General features: G+C 38.6%; 1 pseudogene; it reads right to left on the reverse strand.

Annotated features, from left to right (window-relative positions):
- Positions 1-18,565: 18,565 nt before the first annotated feature.
- On the reverse strand, positions 18,566-19,163 carry LOC132436669 (ubiquitin-conjugating enzyme E2 D3 pseudogene; annotated as a pseudogene).
- Between the last annotated feature and the right edge of the window lie 6,916 nt (positions 19,164-26,079).

Here is a 26,079-nt window from a genome sequence, read left to right on the forward strand (position 1 = left end):
TGTTAGAGCTCATCTGAGCATCAGACTTCAGTCACCGGAGTTCATAATGGTCCACCCTGCCATGCAACAACGTCCTGCAGCCTGTAAGGATGAGTAGGAAGCCCTAGACATTGTTCAAGGCATCATTTAACAATCCACTGCACCACCAGCCAATCCTGATTGATTCTCCAGGGAGGGGAGACAGGATGGAGCAAATGCAACAAGGAATTGAGCTAAGGGTGATTTAACTCCGGAAATGATGGCGAATACAAAGGGATTTGGCTTTGTCACACACTATAGAATGAGATGCTTTCCAGTTGCTTGTAAAATTACGACACTGTCAAGTGGGTTATCATTTCACTTCATGGTTTCAACTAAATGAAGGAAGTTCTCCTCTCGGATTCTGCTGGTCCTCTATGAGCTGAACCATTCCTTCCTACACGTACTGGGTGAGTTTCAGAACCTTGGCACTAATGGGATTCTAGATCCTAGTAAAAAAAAAAGAGTTTAAACCACAAACACAACGTGTCAAACCTTATGTTTTTGATCTTATTTGAAAGAATAACTCCCTTTTTCTCTGGCTTCCCTCACTTTCCTCCCCTTAAAGAAGACTCTCAGGCCCTTTGCAACGTCACATTTTTGTATACATTAGGAGATATTCTGAGTCTTCTTTCTAAAAAGGCCAGACCATTTTCACGAATAGAAAGTTAGAGTGAAACTGGTACCTGAAGGAAGCAAATGAAACGGTAAACCTGGCTCATTAAAATATATAAAACTCCACCTAAATGGGCAGCAGAAAAAGGAGTTAGGCCATATGAACAGATAAACCACAACTACAGAGAAAGTGATGGGTTTCCCTGGTGGCGCAGTGGTTGAGAGTCTGCCTGCCGATGCAGGGGACGCGGGTTCGTGCCCCGGTCCGGGGGGATCCCGCATGCCGCGGAGCGGCTGGGCCCGTGAGCCATGGCCGCTGAGCCTGCGCGTTCGGAGCCTGTGCTCCGCAACGGGAGAGGCCACCACGGTGAGAGGCCCGCGTACCTCACAAAAAAAAACCCCAAAACAAACAAACAAACAAAAAAAAAAAAGAAAGTGCTGTTTTGCCTGTATTGGTGTGCTGCAAATTCAAATTGATTAGCCATATCCTGTCAAGAAAACGGATTGAACAAATCAATGAATTATGAGTAGAACTGATTAAACCGGCATCATAATTACAGTGAAGTATGTTACAGAAGCTCGCAAGTGCTTGGGCTTCACAACAGAACCGTCAGCAGGATCCTGGATCGTGTATCTGCTTACTGTTCTTTCTGGACACAGAAATCTTTTGCTAAAACCATATCAGAAAGGTAGATAATTCAGTTCAGGCTAATGAGGAGTTAACTGTCATTTTCATTAAGAAAACTAGATTAATTAGTAAAAAAAATCATTCTCAACTTTATAGTAATTTAAACCATTAAAACAAAAGGAAATATGTGCTCAGTAAAAACAAACAAAAAATCATTCATGACCAAATTCTCCAGAGATGTTGACGAATCCATCTACTGCCCTTTAGTCACAGAGTTCGTGTGTAGGTCTCTCAGCTGAAAGATGCTGAAAATCTCAAACGACACTTTTAAGGCCCAGGCGGCCACGTTTCTGAAGGGATTTAGAAGACGGTAAGTTTTTCTAGTTAAGGAATTCATGCCCAGCTAGAGAACTGAATGTACAGAGTTAAAACCACACTGTTGGGAAAAGGAGAGCTTAATTTGGGAAAGGACCATGAGCTAGTTTCCTCCAGGGCCTACCACTGGCTGGTTTTCCTTGGACTCGGAGCTATGTCTCTGATGTAGCTATGATGAAGAGCAGAGACATTTAATTCAAAGTTATCTCTGCAGCCATACTCTGACATTTTGTTTTACATCTTTATTGGAGTATAATTGCTTTACAATGGTGTGTTAGTTTCTGCTGTATAACAAAGTGAGTCAGCTATACATATACATATATCCCCATATCCCCTCCCTCTTGAGCCTCCCTCCCACCCTCCCTGTCCCACCCCTCTAGGTGGTCACAAAGCACCGAGCGGATCTCCCTGTGCTATGCGGCTGCTTCCCACTAGCCACCCATTTTACGTCTGGTAGTGTATAGACGTCAGTGCCACCCTCTCACCTCGCAGTACTCCGACACTTTTAAATGCACGCACTGAGAAGTCGTGCCGAGTCTGTTTTTTCCCAGCTGCAATAGCCACCCTTTCTATTTGCAATTTACTTTACACAAATGAAGGTTTCCTAAATTGAGAAAATTTAACTTTGTTGAAATATCCTGGAAAGCGCTAATAAAAACTGTACAACCATCGTTGGAAATTAATTCAAAGAACATAATGAATAATTAAGAATATCTTTCTCTCAACCTTCCAGAAATGCCCCATGGATCCAAGGAAGACCATAGGCTTTGTCCCGTCTCAGGAGTAAAAATGGGTCAAAATAAATGTTATTTGTATTTAAGTTATTTATTTGGGAGGAGGGAATCTAGATAAAATAGAAACAAAGTAAACTATTGGAAGGGACTCTTTAAACAATGTTACTAAGACAGGCTGGTTAAAGAACAACCTCACATACCGCCCCAAATAAGCCAAAAAATGATTCAGCAACTTTGACGCCAAGACTGTGACTTTACATAATTTAATGAACTTTAAGTACAGTGAAATGGTAAAGCATTTTTACTCAAATATCTATTTCAGCAATTTGAGCTACTGAGTGAGGGAAAAAAAGAAGTCCACAATGACCTTGCTTAGGTGTTAATCTTGAGCTTCCTATTAAATTAATGGGTGACTTATTTATCTGCATTTGTAATACAAATCCAACTCTAGAAAGGTGTTGGCATCTTCACGTTTTCTTTACAAAGTAAACAAAAAGCTTATATATTAGTCAAATGACTGATTCTCCCCAATCTGAATATTGTAGTCTATTCTCATCGCTCCTTTTCCCTTTCTCAAAGTCTGCCTCTGTGAAGAGAGTGAGGGAATCAATGAACTGTATTCTTTTAAAATAATAATAGTAACAGACAAGCCACAACAACGAGAATTTCCTTCCCTGAGCACCTTGGCTGTCCCTGGAGGGAACTGGGGAGAAGAAAGAGATGCATGATGAGGTTTTCCTTTGGGCGTCATATAAAGAGGCTATTTTAAAAGACTTATTCAACTAACATCTTAGTTTTTAAAAAAACCGTGTGTTTATTGTTTAAAAAATAAAATATAGATAGACAAAGAGAGTAATAGCAGGGAAGAAAGAGGAAGCCACCCAGCATCTGCCCAGCCAGAGAAAACCATTTCTAAACATGAAAATAAAAATACTGCCCATTCTTTTTAATTTCTATATTTCTATTTAACAGTATATTGTGAATATCTTGCCAAGTCAGAACATTTATTTCTATCCCTGCATTTTAATGAGCACATAGTACAACCTGGCAGGGATTTCTTCAACCGTCCACCTATGGTTAAACCCTTAGAGCATTCCCATCTGCAGTCTATCACAAAATGACAGTGATACTTTCTCTGTAGCTGCTTTATTGTATGAACATCTTCAGTTATTTCCATCTCTTAATAAATACGGACAAATGGCTTTCAGAAAGTTTATGCAAATTTATATGCCTACCAGGAGCATAAGAGAGTCCTACATCCCCATATCCTTATCGACATAGTTAGTATTCTTATTAATCTTCCCCATTTTGTAGGTAAAATGTATCTCTTACATTTCATTTTCACTTCCTAAAGGTAAGCTGGAACAACTGCAGGTATTTATTAGCCACTGAGTTTAAAAGAATCTGGTAGCATATATGTGGGCGACTGTCCTCTAATTGTAGGTGAGCATACTGAGGGTCTATTTCCCACCAAAGAATAAGAGAATACAGAGCCTACAGTTTTATTAGGTGACAAAATTATGTTAAAATATATTTCATTTTGGCAACAAAAACATAGACACCCCCCACATATGTTTAGCAGTTTAAAGAACAGATGAGCAGATGAACAAAATACAACTATTCTCCCTATCAAACGGATTTATAAACTCAAAGGCAGTAAAATATTGATCAATGAATGGAGACCCATTCATTGGGTCATTCCAGCCTCGTAATACTTCCAGGTGCATCTGCTGGAGAAGATTCATGATTCTCTCGGCACATTTTTTCAGGATTCTTAACCAATTCTTAACCAAGTAAGGAAGACTAGCAGATTAAGAGCAAAAAATATCACATCTGCTGTGCTGTGGAAAGTGGGATAAGGATGCAGCTTGCAGGACTCGATACCTGACATGCCCAAGCCACAAGGGAGTAAACCGGACAGCAGGAGACCAGCTGAGGAAGGGCTCACACCATCAGCTCCTAGGTAAAGAGCATCAAGGGCAGCCCAGCCCCTCAAGGGAAGGGAAGGGCAGGGGCTCTACCCAGTTGCTATGAAATCAGATGACTAGAAAAAAATAAAACAGACTAAATAAATTGTCTCAAAAATAAAAAAGGAGCCACAATTGTTCCTTTAAAGTTTGTTTAATTAGTAACAACTTTGTTCTATAGAATTTTTATACATCTAGAAAATATTCAACTAGGCGAAAATAAACATTCTTTCTTAAGCACCTCCTAGCAAATGTTTGACATGCTTGTATTAAATGAAATTATAAGAACCAGAAAGTGAAAATAAGATGACAAATGAAAATAGACACATGTCTTGGAATGAACTTGTGGTGAACAGTCCCACAGGACGATCACAAAGGCCCAGGTTGCCTTCGTGGGTTTGCTTGCCTTGGTGGATGTCAGCAGCACAGGAATTCAGGAGGGCTTTTGACCACTCCCTGGGTTCCCCCAGGATACACAGAAGGAAGGTTTCTCATATCAAGAAGCTTTAAAAATGTTAGGCTTGAGTGGAGCTAAATCTGATTATTTGATGGCCTGGAAATCTATGGACTTTTTCAAAGAATGGATGGTAGCTTTCAATTTTATAACGCTGTAATTAAAAAATACTTTCACATGCATGAATTGTCAGGGGGCATTGGGTCATCATTTCTGAGCTGGAGAAACTGAGTCACAGTGTTGCTATGTGACTCAGCAGAGCCATGGTTTTATGACAGAGTTAGGACTCAGATTCACACATTTTGATTCCCTCAATCCAATTTTACTTTCATTACATCTTAGCCAATTCACATTCAAGTTGAAATAAATTGTGTAATAAACTTCAACTTTTTTCCTTACCCTTTCCTTCTACCTTCAACCAACCATTTACAAAGTCTATCAGGGTGTTTGTTGAACACCCCAATTTTCTGACTACTTAAAAGGCAAGAGTTTGCTTTTATCTAACCCCGATTATTTGGAGGCAAAGAAATGAAATTTGACCTTCAGAAGTTTTCTAAGATGACAAGCAGCTCCAAACTGCTACCCTTTTTCCTTTTCATTCTTTTTTTTTTTTCTTTTTTGGCATCCTTCTCAGAGGTAGAGGGGTAGAGGTGAAATTAATGTAACTGCTGGCTATATCAAGTGGCTAATGGAGGAAATCAATTTCAAAGTAAGATTTACCTTATTGATGAATTCCAAAGATAAGAGCATAGTCTTTCATGATTAATATTTGCTGGGCGCAATGTGTCATTTTATAAATAATATAAATTGCATCTGATTTGACTGAAAATGAAATCCATATCATCTAGCATTCCACTAAAACATAAGGACAGCCAGATTTGAAGGAGAGATTTTGTTTCTGTTTTAATAGAAAAAGAATTCAATTTCCACTTTTATAGACATCTCCCGAGACTTTCATAAGAATGTAATAGTTACTATGAATGAACCTGAGGCAAACTATTTTTAACTAATTAAGGCAATTTGATGGATTACGAATAAGGGGAAATTTCTGGAGGGTTTTAAGCATGTTGGGTAATATTATGAGTTCAATTTTAGGATACTGGGATGGAGATGCTTCTAAGACATTCATGGGAAATACTATATATGTATCAAAAACACTGACCCAGCATTCAGAATAAACATCTCCGCAGGAGAGTAAAGTAGGAAATACTCTGTATTTCAGTAATCGAGGCTGTAGGTGTATATGAGATTGCCTAAGAGGAGGGTAAAATGAAAAGAAAAGGCAGCCTAAAACCAAATCTAGAAAAACACCAATGTTTAAAGAATGGACAGAGACAAATCACCTGGTTATGGGGGAGAGGGAGGGAGAGTGTGGTAGGAAGAGAGTCACAAAAGCCAAGAGAGAAAGGAGTGCTCACCTGTGTTGAAGATGATGGAAAAGCCAAGTCTGCAATTAGTGAGGGCCCCCCGCTGGCTTCATGGAAGTCGGTATTATTGGGTCCCCTAAAAATGTCAGGATCAGCTGAGGAGTGGGGCAGAAGCGGAAGAGATGAGTGACATTGAAGAGTGAGTGACATTGAAGAGTGAGTGACAAAGAAAATTAGCTGCACCACCATTCTTTGTTATTGTACTGCTCCACGCAGCTTGCAGAATCTTGGTTCCCAGGCCAGAGGTCGGGCCCGAACTCCTATGGTGGGAGCTCCGAGTCCAAACCACTGGACTAACAGAGAACCTCAGACCCCAGAGAATATTAATCAGAGTGAGGCCTTCTGGAGTTCCTCATCTCAGCACCAAGACCTGGCTGTATCCAACCGCCTGCAAACTCCAGCACTGGACGCCTCAGACCAAACAACCAGTGAGACAGGAACACAGCCCCAGCCACCAAAAGGAAAAAAGGAAACGACAAAAAATATGTTACAGGCGAAGGAGCAAGGTAAAAGCCTACAAGACCAAATAAACGCAGACGAAATAGGCAAGTTACCTGAAAAAGAATTCAGAGTAGTGATAGTAAAGATGACCAAAAATCTTGGAAACAGAATGGAGAAAATACAAGAAACATTCAACAAAGATCTAGAAGAACTAAGAAGAAAACAAACAGGGATGAACAACACAATAGCTGAAATTAAAAATACTCTAGAAGGAATCAATAGCAGAATAACTGAGGCAGAAGAACGTTTAGGTGAGCTGGGAGATAAAATGGTGGAGATCACTGCCAGGGAGCAGAATAAAGAAAAAAGAATGAAAAGGGTTGAGGACAGACTCAGAGACCTCTGGGACAACATCAAATGCACCAACATTCTAATTATAGGGGTCCCAGAAGAAGAAGAGAAAAAGAAAGAGTCTGAGAAAATATTTGAAGAGATTATAGTCAAAAACTTCCCTAACATGGGAAAAAAAGTAGTCAATCAAGTCCAAGAAGCGCAGAGAGTCCCATATGGGATAAACCCAAAGAGAAACACGCCGAGACACATATTAATCAAACTATCAAAAATTAAATACAAAGAAAACATATTAAAAGCAGCAAGGGAAAAGCAACAAATAACATACAAGGGAATCCCCGTAAGGTTAACAGCTGATCTTTCAGCAGAAACTCTGCAAGCCAGAAGGGCGTGGCAGGACATATTTAAAGTGATGAAAGGGAAAAACCTACAACCAAGATTACTCTACCCAGCAAGGATCTCATTCAGATTCAATGGAGAAATCAAAAGATTTACAGACAAGCAAAAGGTATGAGAATAGAGCACCACCAAACCAGCTCTAACAAATGCTAAAGGAACTTCTCTAAGCGGGAAACCCAAGAGAAGAAAAAGACCCACAAAAACAAACCCAAATCAATTAAGAAAATGGTAATAGGAACATACATATCGATAATCACCTTGAATGTAAATGGATTAAATGCTCCAACCAAAAGACAGACTGGCTGAATGGATACAAAAACAAGACCCTTATATATGCTGTCTACAAGAGACCCACTTCAGACCTAGGGACACATACAGACTGAAAGTGAGGGGATGGAAAAAGATATTCCATGCAAATGGAAATCACAAGAAAAGTGGAGTAGCAATACTCACATCAGATAAAATAGATTTTAAAATAAAGACTGTTACAAGAGATAAGGAAGGACACTACATAATGATCAAGGGATTGAACCAAGAATAAAACATAACAATTATAAATATTTATGCACCCTCCATAAGAACACCTCAATACATAAGGCAAATACCTAAGGCTAACAGCCATAAAAGGAGAAATTGACAGTAACACAACAATAGGGGGGACTTTAAAACCCCACTTACACCAATAGACAGATCATCCAGACAGAAAATAAATAAGGAAACACAAGCTTTAAATGACACAATAGACCAGATAGAATTAATTGATAGTTTTAGGGCATTCCACCCGAACACAGAAGAATACACTTTCTTCTCAAGTGCACATGGAATGTTCTCCAGAATAGATCACATTTTGGGTCACAAATCAAACCTTGGAAAATCTAAGAAAATTGAAATCATATCAAGCATTTTTTCCAACCACAACGCTATGAGACTAGAAATTAATTACAGGAAAAAAAAACAGTAAAAAACACAAATACATGGAGGCTAAACAGTACACTGCTAAAGAACCAAGCAATCCCTGAAGAAATCAAAGAGGAAATCAAAAAATACCTAGAGACAAATGACAAGGAAATCACGGTGATCCAAAACCTATAGGACGTAGACAAAGCAGTTCTAAGAGGGAAGTTCATAGAAATTCAGGCTCACCTCAAGAAGCAAGAAAAATCTCAAATAAACAATCTAACCTTACACCTAAGGCAACTAGAAAAAGAAGAACAAAGAAAACGCAAAATTAGTGGAAGGAAAGAAATCATAAAGATCAGAGCAGAAATAAATGAAATAAAAACAAAGAAAACAATAGCAAAGATCAATACAAATAAAAGCTGATTCTTTGAGAATATAAGCAAAATTGATAAATCTTTATCCAGACTCATGAAGAGAAAAAGAGAGAGGATGAAAATCAATAAAATTAGAAATGAAAAAGGAGCGATTACAACTGACACCGCAGAAATACAAAAGATCATAAGAGACTACTACAAGCAACTATGTGCCAATAAAATGGACAACCTGAAAGAAATGGGCAAATTCTTGGAAAAGTACAACCTTCCAAGATTGAAGCAGGAAGAATTAGAAAATATAAACAGACCAATCACAGGTAATGAAATTGAAACTGTAATTAAAAATCTTCCAACAAACAAAAGTCCAGGACCAGTTGGCTTCACAGGCAAATTCTACCAAACATTTAGAGAAGAGTTAACACCTATCCTTCTCAAACTCTTCCAAAAAACGGCAGAGGGAGGAACACTCCCAAACTCGTTCTGTGAGGCCACCATCACCCTGATACTAAAAGCAGACAAAGATGTCACAAAAAAAGAAAATTATAGACCAATATCACTGATGAACATAGACACAAAAATCCTCAACAAAATGCTAGCAACCAGAATCCAACAACACATTAAAAGGATCATACACCATGATCAAGTGGGATTTATCCCAGGGATGCAAGGATTCTTCAATATATGCAAATCAATCAATGTGATACACCATATTAACAAACTGAAGGATAAAAACCATATGATCATCTCAACAGATGCAGAAAAAGCTTTTGACAAAATTCAACACCAATTTATGATAAAACCTTTCCAGAAAGTGGGCATAGAGGGAACCTACCTCAACATAATAAAAGCCATATACAACAAACCCACAGCAAACATCATTCTCAATGGTGAAAAATTGAAAGCATTTCCTCTAAGATGAGGAACAAGACAAGGACGTCCACTCTCACCACTATTATTCAACATAGTATTGGAACTCATAGCTACAGCAATCAGAGAGAAAAAGAAATAAAAGGAATACAAATTGGAAAAGAAGAAGTAAAACTGTCACTATTTGCTGATGACATGATACTATACATAGAAAATCCTAAAGATACCACTAGAAAACTACTAGAACTAATCAATGAATTTGGTAAGGTTGCAGGATACAAAATTAATGCACATAAATCTCTTGAATTCCTATACACTAACAACAAAAGATCAGAAAGAGAAATTAAGGAAACAATCCCATTTACCATCATGACAAAAAGAATAAAATACCTAGGAATAGACCTACCTAAGGAGGCAAAAGACCTGTACTCAGAAAACTATAAAACACTGATGAAAGAAATCAAAGATAACATAAACAGATGGAGAGATATACCATGCTCCTGGATTGGAAGAATCAATATTGTGAAAATGACTCTACTACCCAAAGCAATCTACAGGTTCAATACAATCCCTACCAAACTACCAATGGCATTTTTCACAGAACTAGAACAAAAAATTTCATACTTTGTATGGAAACACAAAAGGTCCTGAATAGCCAATGCAATTCTGAGATAGAAAAACGGATCTGGAGGAATCAGGCTCCTGACTTCAGACTATACTACAAAGCTACAGTAATCAAGACAGTATGGTACTGGCACAAAAACAGAAATATAGATCAATGGAACAGGACAGAAATCCCAGAGATAAACTCATGCACATATAGTCATCTTATCTTTGATAAAAGAGGTGAGAATATATAATGGAGAAAAGACAGCCTCTTCAATAAGTGGTACTGGGAAAACTGGACAGCTACATGTAAAAACATGAAATTAGAACACTCCCTAACACCATACACAAAGATAAGCCCAAAATGGATTAAAGACCTAAATGTAAGGCCAGACACTATAAAACTCTTAGAGGAAAACATAGGCAGAATAGTCTATGACATAAATAACAGCAAGAACCTTTGTGACCCACCTCCTAGAGTAAGGGAATTAAAAACAAAAATAAACAAATGGGACCTAATGAAACTTCAAAGCTTTTGCACGGCAAAGGAAACCATAAACAAGACGAAAAGACAACCCTCAGAACAGGAGAAAATATTTGCAAACAAAGCAACTGACAAAGGATTAATCTCCAAAATATACAAGCAACACATGCAGCTTAATATCACAAAAAACAAACAACCCAATCCAAAAATGGGCAGAAGACCTAAATAGACATTTCTCCAAAGAAGATATACAGATTGCTAACAAACACATGAAAGGATGCTCAACATCACTAATCATTAGAGAAATGCAAATCAAAACCACAATGAGGTATCACCTCACACCAGTCAGAATGGCCGTCATCAACAAATCTACAAACAATAAATGCTGGAGAGGGTGTGGACAAAAGGGAACCCTCCTGCACTGCTGGTGGGAATGTAAATTGATACAGCCACTATGGAGAACAGTATGGAGGTTCCTTAAAAAACTAAAAACAGAACTACCATATGACCCAGCAATCCCACTACTGGGCATATACCCTGAGAAAACCATAATTCAAAAAGAGTCATGTACCACAATGTTCATTGCAGCACTACTTACAATAGCCAGGACATGGAAGCAACCTAGATGTCCATCAACAGATGAATAGATAAAGAAGATGTGGCATATATATATATATATATATATATATATATATATATATATATATATATGATGGAATATTACTCAGCCATAAAAAGGAATGAAATTGAGTTATTTGTAGTGAGGTGGATGGACCTACAGTCTGTCATACAGAGTGAAGTAAGTCAGAAAGAGAAAAACAAATACTGTAGGCTAATGCATCCATACGGAATTTTAAAAAGCGGTACTGATGAACATAGTGGCATGGCAGGAATAAAGACACAGACATAGAGAACAGACTCAAGGGCACGGGGGTGGGGGAGGGGAAGCTGCGATGAAGTGAGAGAGTGGCATGGACATATATACACTACCAAGTGTAAAACAGTTAGTGGGATGCTGCTGCATAGCACAGGGAGATGAGCTCGGTGCTTTGTGACCACCTAGAGGGGTGGGATAGGGAGGGTAGGAGGGAGGCTCAAGAGGGAGGGGATATGGGGATATATGTATATGTAGAGATGATTCACTTTGTTGTACAGCAGAAACTAACACAACATTGTAAAGCATTTATACTCCAATAAAGATATGAACAAAAATATATAGACAGATAGGAATAGAAGGGAAGATTCGTCTATCCAAATGAAAGTGAGGCCACACAGTTTTCCTTCACTTCACATTAGCCTGGATTCCTTCTCCACCACCTGATTTCTCCAAGTTGTGACCTTTGAGAGCTCTGGCTGGGCAGGGGTGGGTGGCTATCTGCACAATTCTCCTGTCCAACAAAATACACTCTCCACCTACTCTGCTTCTCCCCCAGAGCGTAATTTCAGACATCATATCATTTCATCCTTAAATTTTACATTTGCATCTCCAAAAGATAAGGACTCAAAAATAACTGAAATATTATTATCTTCTTAAAATTAATATTAACTAACTCCATACTATCCTTAAAATGTCCATGCAGTATTCAAATTTTCCCCACTGCAAAAAAAAAAAGAAAAAAATTTATACAGTTTAAGATCCAAATAACCTTCGTTGTTTGATATGCTTACTTTCAATCCACAGTATCTTCCTTCTCATTTGTGCTGTTTTATTCTGTTTGGTTTTGCTTTTTTTCACAAATTATTTGTTGAAGAAGCCAGACTATTTGCTCCATAGAATTTCCTCCAGCCAAATTCTCTAGAATGTTTATCACTGTGGTTTTATTTAACATATTCTTCTTTGTATTTCCAGAAAATTGGTAGATTAGGGTAGACAATTGGTCAGACTGGTTTGACTTTTTTGGCAGTAATACTCCATAGACAGCGTAGTATACACTCATCGGGGTCACAATATGTGTTGTTTTTCTTTTCATGAGATTTTTAGCCATTGATGATGGCTACGAATTACGTAGATTCATTACTTCATTAAGTGTTGCAAAAAAAGCCATGTTCTACATCTGTCATTTCTTCTTCCTTTATTATGTGGAATAATTCCATGAAGAGAAAGCCTTGCTCAGCAACAAACTGTCTGCTTGCCTTGAGGTACACTTCATATAGAAAAAAACACATTTAATGTCCTTTGATCCGCTGCAATAACCATCTTTATTGATGGTCAAGTCCAAATGACAAAGACTGGTAGCCTTTCATAACTACCTTGCTTTCTGATATAACAAGCTGTCCAGCCTCATTTGTACACTGGACCTAGAATTAGCTGTTTCTCTCAGGACTTCTCCCTTTAAATGGGAAATGACAGAGGCTACAACCTGGGTGTTAGGAGTTACTAAACCTTTGAGCACTGTTTCAGCTTAACTGATTCTTTTCTAAACACTTTAACCACATTTGATTTTCTTCCTTCATTTTGCCCTCGATGGTGACAGTACGATAGCTCTTCCCAAAGTACACAGACATTTTCTTCCCATGGAGAGTTAGTGATGCAGACAGACCGACGCCACTGAGAAGGTTCGGGGAAAATATTCGTGGCACAGAGCAGTGACATAGCTTCTTAGAATAAACTTCTCCAGCTGTGCTCTGAAGTAGGTTGTCCTTTTCAGTCATCCTCTGTTTTGGGGGTGAAGTTTAAGAGTTACATCACGGTGTCTAGTTACTGTTCTTTGACTCACGCCTCTCGCCCACCCCTTTATGAAACTGTAGTGTCCTCTACACACCCACAGGAGCCCCGAGCTCAGTCACTTAATGAAATGGTAGCGTCAGCCAGATCAAGGATTGTAAAACGACTTAAAAGGGTTTGATGTACTGTGTCTTAAGCTACATTGGTCTATAGCATTTAAACCATTCTGACTTGAATGAGACTCTGGCCCTGCCAGGAAAATTAGTCTTTTATGATCCTGAAGATGAGAAATGCTTTCTCTCTCTAAAGGTTCGCACATATACAGAAGACAATGTGTAGGTTTAAAGTAATAATAAGCATTTTTTTGCTGGAGAAGGTATGGAGAAAGGGGAACCCTATTGCACTCTTGGTGGGAATGTGAATTGGTACAGCCACTATGGAGAACAGTATGGAGGTTGCTTAAGAAACTAAAAATAGAACTACCATATGACCCAGCAATCCCACTACTGGACATATAGCCTGAGAAAACCATAATTCAAAAAGAGTCATGTACCACACTGTTCATTGCAGCTCTATTTACAATAGCCAGGACATGGAAGCAACCTAAGTGTCCATTGACAGATGAATAGATAAAGAAGATGTGGCACACACATATATATATATATATATATATATATATATATATATATATATATATAATGGAATATTACTCAGCCATAAAAAGGAATGAAATTGAGTTATTTGTAGTGAGGTGGATGGACCTACGGTCTGTCATACAGAGTGAAGTAAGTCAGAAAGAGAAAAACAAATACTGTATGCTAACACATATATATGGAATCTAAAAAAAAAAAAAAAAAGGTCATGAAGAACCTAGGGGCAGGACAGGAATAAAGACGCAGACGTAGAGCATGGACTTGAGCACATTAGGAGGGGGAAGGGTAAGCTGGGACGAAGTGAGAGAGTGGCATGGACATATATACACTACCCGATGTAAAATAGACAGCTGGTGGGAAGCAGCCGCATAGCACAGGGAGATCAGCTCGGTGCTTTGTGACCACGTACAGGGGTGTGATAGGGAGGGTGGGAGGGAGACGCAAGAGGGAGCGGATATGGGGATATATGTATATGTATAGCTGATTCATTTTGTTATACAGCAGAAACTAACACAACATTGTAAAGCAATTATACTCCAATAAAGATGTTAAAAAAATAAAAATTAAAAAAAATAAAATAATAAGCAATTTTTAAAGGAGCAACAATGACGATATACCATTTTTGTACAAATAAAAACAAGGCTTCCTTATCTGAGTTATTTCCTGGAAGTTCTCTCATGCTTCTGATGAATATTTGGTATGTTTTCTGACAATGGGTTAGTACAGAAGTTCGTTTGAGAGATAAAAGTGTGATTGAGTCGTAAGTTTAAGTTGTTTAATTATTTTAATATAAAGTTAAAAGTTGAAATGAGAAGACAGCCTACATTGTCGGCCCTGACCAAGAACTTATTTCTCAACCATTAAAACCCACCTAGATCTTATGTCTCTAATGCAACTTTTTCTGGTCACTTATGACATACAAATTCCCAGTCCACTGGGAATCGTTGCTTGGTCTTTACTCATCTTCTCTGTTACTCTGAAACTTTTAAACCTTCACCCTTCCTGAAACGCCTTTACAGTTAGTAACACCACAGTTTTCTGAGTTTCCTTGTCTATCATCTACATAATAATCTCCTTCGTTGAGTATGCTCCCCACGTCTGCCCCTCAAGTGTCACTGTTCACCTAGGTCTCCATCTTGGTCTCTCTTTTTCTTTACCTTAAAGATAATGACTCAACGGGCTTCCCTGGTGGCACAGTGGTTGAGAGTCCGCCTGCCAATGCAGGGGACACGGGTTCGAGCCCCGGTCCGGGAAGATCCCACATGCCGCGGAGCAACTAGGCCCGTGCGCCACAACTGCTGAGCCTGCGCTCTAGAGCCCGCGAGCCACAACTGCTGAACCCGCGTGCCACAAATACTGAAGTCCACGCACCTGGAGCCTGTGCTCTGCAACAAGAGAGGCCACCGCAGCAAGAGGCCTGCGCACCTCAACAAAGAGTAGTCCCCGCTCATTGCGACTAGAGAAAGCCCGTGCACAGCAACGAAGACCCAACGCACCCAAAAATAAAGAAATAAATTTAAAAAAAGAAAATAAAAGATAATGACTCATTTTTGACCCACACTGCTCATCTTCCTTATTCCCTGTGTCACTGAATGACGCCAAAAGTACCAGGCTGTTCACGCAGAAAGTGACGGTCACCTGGATCTCCTCCTCTCCCTAAAAATCTCTTTAACACATCCTCTCATATTGATTCCCACGGCCATTGACTAAAACCACGCCTCCGTCACCTGTGGCTGGCTTGCTTCATCAGCTTCCTTCTTAGTTTCTCAGCCTCTTGGCCTGCCAGCCTCCAGTCCAGCGCTGCCCCATACGGTAACAATGAGTCGTGTGTGGCTCTTTAAGTTCTAATTAAATAAAATTTAAAATTCAGCTCCTCGGTTGCCCTGACCACATGTGACAAGTGGCTACTGCATTAGACAGCACTTATTTAAGACATTTCCATCATCACAAAACTTTCTGTTAGACGGTGCTGTTTCCATTATCCACCCAATGTATGCTCCACGGACCACTAAACTAAATCCTTCCCCTCATTAGCTAACACCTCAAAGCAATCTCAGTCTCCAGGAAGCTTTCTCTAACCCCCCAAGGGTATACGAGATGCTCCATCTCTGAGCATTCGTGACATTCTGGGCTTCTCTTGATTATAAAGAGCAATAATCAGGTGCTTGTCTATTTCGTCCACAAGGATGTAACCCCGAGGACAGGAATTACGTCTGTATCTCAAGATAGTGATATGTGCATTTAATTATCCATGTATTAATTCCACAAATATTTACTGAGCATTGCTAGGGACTGTACAACACTAAGTACTGAACAATTTAAAACTTTTTAAATGTAGGTATACTCTAGGTGTTCAGTAAGTGTTTGTTGACTTAGTAAGTAATTTTGACTCTGATCCTAGAGAATCAATAACATGTAAATCAACTGACACATTTTTTGACATAACATATTTGGCAGTACCGTCATAAATAGACCATTAGGTTATACAAAGTATAAGTTTACCAGGTAGAGATTTCTTTGCTTTCATTCTATGAAAGAACAGATTTTAGGGGGCATGGTCATCCAATTGACTATTATCTTCAGAAGAACAGAGTCGCTTTCTTTTGCTCAAAATTTTATCCTGCACCTAGCCAAAAATGTAGCAAGTCCTCAAGAAGTATTTGTTGGATAAATGTTAAGTGAACACAGGTATCAATTAGCCTCTTTTATATATATATATAAACGATTCTCTTTTTTTATGGACTTCTATTTATTTATTTATGGGTGCATTAGGTCTTTGTTGCTGTGCTTGGGCTTTCTCTAGTTGCAGTGAGCGGGGGCTACTCTTCGTTGTGGTGCACGGGCTCTAGGCACATGGGCTTCAGTAGTTGTGGCACGCGGTCTTCAGTAGTTGTGGCACGTGGGCTTCAGTAGTTGTGGCACATGGGCTCAGTACTTGTGGCTCGCGGGCTCTAGAGCACAGGCTCAGTAGTTGTGGCGCACGGGCTTAGTTGCTCCGTGGCATGTGGGGGTCTTCCCGGACCAGGGCTCGAACCCGTGTCCCCTGCATTGGCAGGTGGATTCTTAACCACTGCGCCACCAGGGAAGTCCCTCAATTAGCTTCTTGAGTTTTTTAATCATAAACCAAAAATATTCTTAAAAAGGTCCTCTCCTAACATGATTCAAATATCTTAAAATCTCTGTTTTTGGAATTAAAATCATTTTTAAGTATTTAAAACATATAAGGAACTTTTGGAAAAAGTTAAAAGAGAAGTCGTATAATAAGAAAGTCAACGCAAAATACACCTTTGTTAAATATTGTAGAATCACTATGCTGGAAAAAGTGCCAACTACGTTATCCATTTCATTACATTGGATAGTTTTCACCATAAGATTCCTCTTTTGTTATGTGTCCCTAGAGAGAACAAACTATAATAGTATAGATATTGTAATAGTGAGTGAAGATCATGAAACAGCCAGAATTGTACGATGCCTGCTCGTAGAATAATTTGAGGAACATACATATAGTGTCATCAATTGAAAAGTTTTCAGGGGATGAAAATACGATAGTAGATTATGGATCAATGGTCTCATACCGTTGCTCTAAGTAGTAATTCTCATAAAACAGTTGAAAGCATATGCTTGAAATGGAAAAGCATCACTGGCCACCACCGTCGATGTAAAACTGGATATATCGATATAAAACTGGATATATCGTTTGAATGTCGGAGCTACTTCTTGGAGACATTCAAAACTCCATTTTTGCTGTGGAACTTCAAATTCTTATGTAATTAATTGAAAATAATCTAAAAATAAATGTTCTTCCATTTAATAGACTAAGCAAATCATTATATTACATACCATATTGCATGTTATTCATTAACCACGAGCAAAAACAGAAGCTGTCAACAAGGACTCATATGACAAGTTCAAATGGTTACTGGAATGTGATAGACTCTTTTTTTTTTGGTTTATGCAACTTTATTGAAGAAAAATAAGTCAATTACTAGCAGAGCTATTAGTTGATCACTCATCCATTGACAACTTGCATCATTTATTCAGTGCTATATTAAACAGTGTATTGGAAGACAGATTAACTAATAGCTCCAAGACTCCTAACAATTTAAATGAAAATTACAAAATGTTTGAGACCCTCTTTTGGAATACAAAGGGTGTTTGACTTCCAATTTCCATTCTCTGTAGAATAAGAACAGGTCTTTCCTTTATTGACATGCATAAAACACATCACATTTTCTGTTCTGCTGGTGCTATCAATTCAATACCAATTCTCCAGCCACATCAGTTATGAGCATAAAGTATATCATGTAACCTCAAATCTCTAACAGTGGAAGACTTAAACAAGAATGGATGCTGCTAGAATAACGCTGCTTTCTTTGATGTGACAACTCAGCTTCCACTTTCCTCCCCCTCTGCTGATTCCTCAGCATGTTAGAGCAGTGAGGAATGGTTTTAGTCCCATAACCAAGTTAGAGTGAAGACATCGGCCACATAATACACATGCTCCATTTTTAAAAAATTCTGAATCCTGGGCAACTGTCCTCTTGTAACTACTTTACAGTTTCTAAAAGCAGTTATTGTCCAAAGCTGGAAGGACTTGTCTTCTCAGATGAGCATGTGAACGAATGGAGGGAGGTAAACAAAAAATAAAGTTAAAAAAGATGAGGTCTGATAGGGGAGCAGCCGGATAAGAAAATCAAAAAAGGAACAGTAATTTAAAGTTTATTCCAGCTATAATGCAGGTTATTCTGACTTTAAGGTAGCATCACATGGCCTACTTCTGAGTCCGTGCCCGAGATATTCTGTTGTACTTATCTCTGTTTGTTTTATAGATCCGTGCAATCTCTGGCACTAGGGGGTCATCTGGGTTTGGATCACATAGCAGTGAACAAATGGATTAAAGAACTTTAGAAATAGTTAAAGCAGGAGACCACTGTGATCTTAGAATATCGAGACAAACGCTGCCATTACTGTTAATATTTGGATGATAAATTCTTGTTGTAAATGCAGCCTTAGGTGGTTTGAGGGGTAGTCTGTAGGAAAATGAATCGTCAAAAAGAATACACCGCCTTGACATGGGCTGTGGTTAGGTCCCATAATTCTGGCTTGCCAATGAAACATATCGTCCCCAAGTGGACCTGCAGAACATTGTGCTGGAGGGTCACGGGCCAAACCGCTAAGCTCCTTATTCATCTGTTTCAGCGCCATCGTCTGTGCTTTTCGTCTGGCCCCTCATTATCTCGGTGTGTGTTCAAAGTTCCGGGCAAAACTCTTGATTATCCCGGCGTCTTGAGGGATTGTCTCTTGGTCTCACACCGGCTCTGCCAGACGCAGGCGCAGAGGGGCCGGGGCCTCCCTCAAGCTGCGGCCTCCCCGCGGCAGCTTGTGATAGACTCTTTAAGTTATTGAAACTGGTCTACAGTATATGTACGGTCTCAACTTTTCTTATTTTTCTGTATTAGTTTCAAATGATTTAACTCTTATTTACTTTCTATCATTGGTCCAATATTTGGAACAAATCCTATTTCCTCGGCAACTTTCGCAATGTTTTGAAATCCCTAAACCAGGCGAGTCAACGAGAATATGACAGATTTATCCCTATTTGGCCTTTATCCAAAACCCTCTACTTCGTTCCATTTAAGTTCGGCAAGCTGTGTTAGCAAATAATGAACTCAGAAAAAACTTCACGGACCATATGGCTACGATTGACTCGGTTCCAACATAGGGTCTTTATACTTTTATTAAAATAAAAAAGATATTACAGAATATAAGCCCAGTAAAATTTCCTTTTTTTAAAGAATTAAATAAAGGAAAATTAAACAAAAGAAAAGAATCTGTTAAAATGTTTGGTTCTATGTATGGTCACCAAAATCTATAATCAATTTGTTTTCAGTCTAATATACACACAGATAGAGACATAGACACAGTAAATACACACACACACATACACATTCTAATTAATGTTTAAGATATTAGGAACATCAGAATATATTTGTGTATGCTTCTCAAACTGGGCTTCCTATCATCTTGGATACATGGTGCTGTATCATTCCATGTTACATAAATGAATGCACTATTTATATTAATACAAAGTTATTATGGGATAGAATGCAAAATTTGCACACATTTTCTAGCACTCAGAAATTATCAAACAAATACTAAGGAGTTGACTAATCAATGAACTAGGTTTTAAGGTAAAGCATTTTGAGCTTGCTGCAAGCCAGGTACTTTCTCAGACATCCAGGCATTCATTCTCATCTGGGAATTCTCATCTCATCATTCATTCGCATCTATGTTATCTTAAAAATGTTTTAAGATAATATAAGAGAGGTTCACCTATCAAATGATACGGCACAAAACTAAAATCCCACAAATCAGAATAATAATGCTTTCATATACATCATCAGAATTACAAATGAAAATATTAGTATATCCCAGGAAGATTGACACTTCATTATTGCCAACAAACCATATTACTCTCAAAATTGCCCAAAGAAGTGACTAGAAGTATAAATATAACTCAAGTAAATTTATTATGTGAAAGAAAAGTGTGAAAAGGCTAAGTAAAATGAAGGCTCAGTGTTTGGCATAAGTGAATAAATTATTCATGATAATTCAAGACAGGTCAATTGCTACTAAAATACGTGCCAGAGTTTAATAAGTAACTCTTCTACGGTGATCACCATGTGTTAGCCCTCTTCTAATTACTTTGCTTATATCAATTTATATCATCCTCACGCTTTCACTTATGTACCTTTATTATCCCATTTTACAGAGAAGAGAAATAAGGTCCAAAAATGTAGCAACTTTTGTAGAGATTCACAGCTGAGCTGGGTTATGAATCCAGTAAGTGCGGGTCCAGAATCTGGGTCTCTAATCTTTATACTGTTCATCCCCTCTATATATCAGCAAAAAAATCTACCGATTTAAGAAAATATACTGTTAAGCCAGTTGTATGTCACAGCTATTTGTTCAAATTATTTTATAATTACACTTGCGTTTTTAAATGTGTAAGTGGTGTTATGTTTATCTGTGTGCCAGTCCTTTGTTAAATAGTGTCACACAAGACCAATAGTGATTTATGATTCAATTTCTATGCATAAGGAAACAAAGACACAAACACAACTGTATGACCTTACCAAGGTCATTATGAAATGACGTTAGCAATAGGACTCAAATCTCCTTGTAACCAATTTATATGCCCACGTAACTTTTCTCTGTGAACAGTTAACAGAGGTCTTCAATCTCCTTCTGATATTCTGCTGGCCGATTTAGGATTGCCTTATTCGACCCACAAGGTTTGGTATAAATAAACTGAAAAGATGTGTGTGTAGGTATAAAGTCACAATGTCACTGTGATGAGCATCCCTGTTTTCATTATTGTTGTTAAGAAAGAAAACAGGACAATTTACAAAAAGGAAGAGAGTCTCTCCCTTATCTTGTTAATCTGCAGCGATGCCGCAGTGCAAAGAACAGGGTATTTTCCTGAACATTTAAATATTAGGAAATAGCGTTGTTAACAATCTACACAAGGGTTTTGACTTGGTGTCTGTGACAAGCCCCTCTTCCAGCTCAGCAATATTTAACATACACACATCAGTACATTCTGATACACTCCTCTTGCTATAATTCACCATTTTTAAACAATTGGCTTGTGTCTTTGTGAATATCATCAATTCTACCTGTCTGATCTAAGGTGAAACTTAGGGAAGTATCAGCTATGTCAGTTCTTCTTGACATGAGCAATGATACTAGCTCAAAGGCAACCACAAAACCATAAGGGATAAGATGTCTCTTCTTCACCCAGCGGCATCTTGTAAAATGGATAAAGAAACATGAATATTTTACTCATCGCCAGGCGCTTCTACAAAGAGCTCATATCTCATCTCTTTGCAGCAGCACTTGATCATTCATGGCTTTTAGGGTCACTGCTGACTAACTTTTGAGTAATTCTATGACTGGTCTCAATGAGGCATTTACTAGGGAAAACATTTAATAAAATTATATACATATTTGCTGGTCTTGCACCATTCATTGAATTCAAAAAGGAAAAAATACAAATACAACTTCATATTTCCATTAGATAATTATCCACCATTTGTAATAGCCCAGTTCATTTTTCTTGTGGTTTATTTTCCTGTCGCTTTCCTCCACGGGCCAGTTGTCAAGATACTGCTCCCTCAAATGAGTCAGATTTCCTTTGCCGATTTGTGTTTGGTGGAGTTTTTCTTTGCTCACTTCAAGCTCATTGTACACATGAAAGGACACGCCTGCAGAGAGGCTGTGAGCATTCAGTGGCTCTACTTGCAGGGATCTAGTTGCTGCAAATGAACCTCAGAAGGTCTACTTGAACCTGATAAATTAATAGTATGACAGTTGCTTTGGAGACAAAAGCACTTAAAAGAATAAATCACCTCATGGTAATATAGAAAAAAGCACAGCTTTAATTCATTTATCATAAATTACTAATTGGCAGTACAATTCAATGAATAAAAATGATCACTTTTAAACGAATGTTTAAAAGCTGAATATGTTCAAGCACATTTGACTATTACATATTTTTAAATGCTATATGCATATACAGAACATAAATGATTTTTATATAATATATGCCAGGAGCTTCTCTTTACTCGTTTTTAGGTACCAGCAGCTAAGATGTTCTCATACACGCTTCTCAGACTCCTCCTGGCTCCATTGCTCCCCAAATGCACCCCTTTTTCTAGAGGCAGTTGCCACCTTCTGAAGACACGTCACAAGTTAACTTGACTTTTGCCAACCAAGTAGGAATCTTTCCGTCCCCCAATCAAGTCCAGGAGGCAAGAAGGACACTCGTATTTGTGAAGGGAACTCAAAACAGATTTCACTAGATCTATCATGAATGTGCAGGAACGTCTGGAAAATGGAATGTTTCCCTCTACATCTTAATGGTTTGTCAGTGAATTGTACTGTCACTCTTGTATAGTTCAAGAGTGACAGTACACAGGCCAGAAAAATTAAGGCTAACTTTCCTTCCCTTCTTGTAACTCTAAGAGATGCTGCAGAAGAAGAGGATCAGCTTTGTAGGATTTAATTAGGATTCACGCTAATTGCTTGTATTGCGCCCTTTGAGCTTTGACTTCAGAATACTTTAAGAAAAAAATCTCTCTGCCTATTTGAGTAATATGAAGTTTCTTACAGGTATTCGTTTAACAAATGCATGTAGGAAAGACTGAGGTTGCAAGTAAATTTATGAAATCAATGTCATGGAGGAATTAATGGGATTTATTATTCCACTGGAAATTTTTATTGAAATATAGTTGATTTACAATGTTGTGTTAATTTCTGCTGTACAGCAAAGTGATTCAGTTATACATATATACATATATATAATTTTTTAATATTCTCTTCCATTACGGTTTATCCCAGGATATTGAATATAGTTCCCTGTGCTATACAGTGGGATCCTATTTTTTATCCTTTCTATATATACTAGTTTGCATCTGCTAACCCCAAATTCCCACTCCATCCCCCCCCACTCCTCCCCCTTGGCAAGCACAAGTTTGTTCTCTGTGTCTTCCACAGGAAGTTTTTGATGCATATATTGGAGGATTGATTTTTAGCTCCTGACTTAGGAACGCTTTAACATAAAAGAACATGCAGACATGGTGTTGATTCTTTCACAAGGTAAATATGGCAGGTAAATAAGTCTATGAATCACCCTGAAAACCTTGTAAAAAGAGACTTCATTTTCCTTTGTTTAAAATATCTTAGCTGACTTGCAGTTCATTTTCAGAAAGCATGTAAAAACTTCTGAATTGTACACTCCTATCAAGTACAATTTTGAAATACAGGCCAATTAACTGCAAGCTTCTACTGCAACTTGATATTGAGAGGTTAGGAGGAAAAGGAAGGTTAGAGAAGGATTCATTGGAATTAGGATATTTTACCAAAATGTCGTATCTCCTTTTCCCTAGGAGAAAGGCACCACCTTTTGCAAATAGTTGTTAAGTTACATGGTCCTTAACAGTTAGTGTCTATATGAAAAGAAAAGGAAGATGAAAAGTTGGTTAGTACCTGAAATCCACTAATTCTATATTAAAGGGCTTGTAATCTTTCCCCGGGCACTTTGCAATCAGTAGTGCTGTGAATACTACTGTTGTTAGTGGCACTACTGTTATTATTATCATTACTTCCTTTTATTAGACAGCAAATCAATGTTATGACATAGAATTTTAAACCCTCAAACTCTAAAAATGTACTTAATTGTTCATCGTGTTGAATTCATTCTTCAAAGGAGATATAGCATGTCCTTAAAACAGCAATGGTAAACAACAAAAAAATAAAGAACGAGAGAAAATGTGTTTGGTAACAGGGTGCATTCACAGCCTTTTTTATACTCCTGATAAGCGCAAGATAAAATTTGCCGTTGTGTTTACTGAACTTCGGGTCCCTGGGATGGGGAAACGGTGCCTGAAAGGAGCAGAATCCCACAGAGGGAGGAAGCCTTCAGGCAATCGTGACTCACGAAATTGGCTGTGGTGGGAAGGAGAAATTACCAAGGCTTGTGATGACAAAAGTGAATGCTGATACGAGGAAATCTAGACAGCCACTGAGTCCAAAAATTAAGTCTAGAAGAGCTTCATTAGTTCTTAATAAGATGTGACAGAACGGAACATTATCCAGGTACATTAATGAAGTAAAGTTTGAGAGTTGAATAAAGGTGATAAAATGTGTGTAGATGCTGGAAACAACCGGAAATTTTTACTCTTAGAGACTCAGAGGGAAAGCATTATCAAAAAGGATTCTGAAATATTTGGAGTAACACAAGTCAAGGTTGATACATTTGTCAACTGATTCAGAGAATAACTTTATTATAAGGCTGCTGAACAGTTTTACATTGTTGAAAATCCTCTTTCATAGAGTTTGCAAAAGGATATGGAACTTTTCTACCTATAATATATGGAGTGTGAAATTTTCTAAAGTTGAGTGTTTGCATTTTAATTGAGCAAATGCCTGTTTACTACTATTGAACCAAATACAGTGATACTCTGTACTCCTTGTATTTATTTATTTATTTTGCTTATTTAATTTATTTTTTGGCTGTGTTGGTTATTCATTGCTGCCTGGGCTTTCTCTAGTTGTGGCGAGCGGGAGCTACTCTTAGTTGTGGTATGTGAGCTTCTCATTGCGGTGGCTTCTCTTGTTGCGGAGCACGGGCTCTAGGTGCGTGGGCTTCAGTAGTTGTGGCTCATGGGCTCAGTAGCTGTGGCTTGCGGGCCCTAGAGCGCAGGCTCAGTAGTTGTGGCACACGGGCTCAGCTGCTCCGCGGCATGTGGGATCTTCCTGGACCAGGGCTCGAACCCGTGTCCCCTGCATTGGCAGGCAGATTCTTAACCACCGCGCCACCAGCGAAGCCCATGTACTCCCTTTATTTTTATGTCGTTTGCACTGTGTTCCCTGTGTTTTGTGTCTGCTCTCTCTACTGAACCGCTCTTCTCAAAGTGAGAGCCCACACGTGTTGCTCTGTTACCTCTAGCCCTTTCTTTTGTTAACACACGGTAGGTGTGGGTGAATGTTTCATAGATAAAAGACGGAAAAAATACTTCTAAAAATCCACAAATATTGGTAGCTATAGATACCGCACACGTGTATTTTTGACTGTGCGCCATGCGGTACATCCTGCTTTTGGGAGCAGTAGCCTGTTAACGGAAAGTGTGATTCGATAAACAGAAAAGAGTTTGGGGAGGGAGATCCTGCCTGCCAGACCTTGCCCTCCGACTCCTCACGTGGCCTCCTCTGACCCCATAAACAGACTACCGACCTCTAGTCAAACTGGATTATAGTTTGTCATTGCCGGGGCTCTTGTGGCCTCTTTATAGGTGAATATTTTTTCCCAGTTAATGCTGTCACGCTATTTTCCCTCCTTTAGCTGAGAACTATATGCTCCTTGGATATCAACCTTCTCTGGGAAGCCACAACTGCATGCCACGCACCTGGGCCAGGTTCCCTTCTGAAATGTTTCTGCAGTTTTCTGTGCCTACACTGTTGGTCTCATTTATCATACTGAATGCAATTTGCTGTTTATGAATTTATCTTTCCCCATAGCCTGTAAGCTCTTTGATTGCATATTATAATTTGTGCTGAA

This window comes from Delphinus delphis, chromosome 13, assembly GCF_949987515.2.
Source record: "Delphinus delphis chromosome 13, mDelDel1.2, whole genome shotgun sequence".
Taxonomy (NCBI): Eukaryota; Metazoa; Chordata; class Mammalia; order Artiodactyla; family Delphinidae; genus Delphinus; species Delphinus delphis.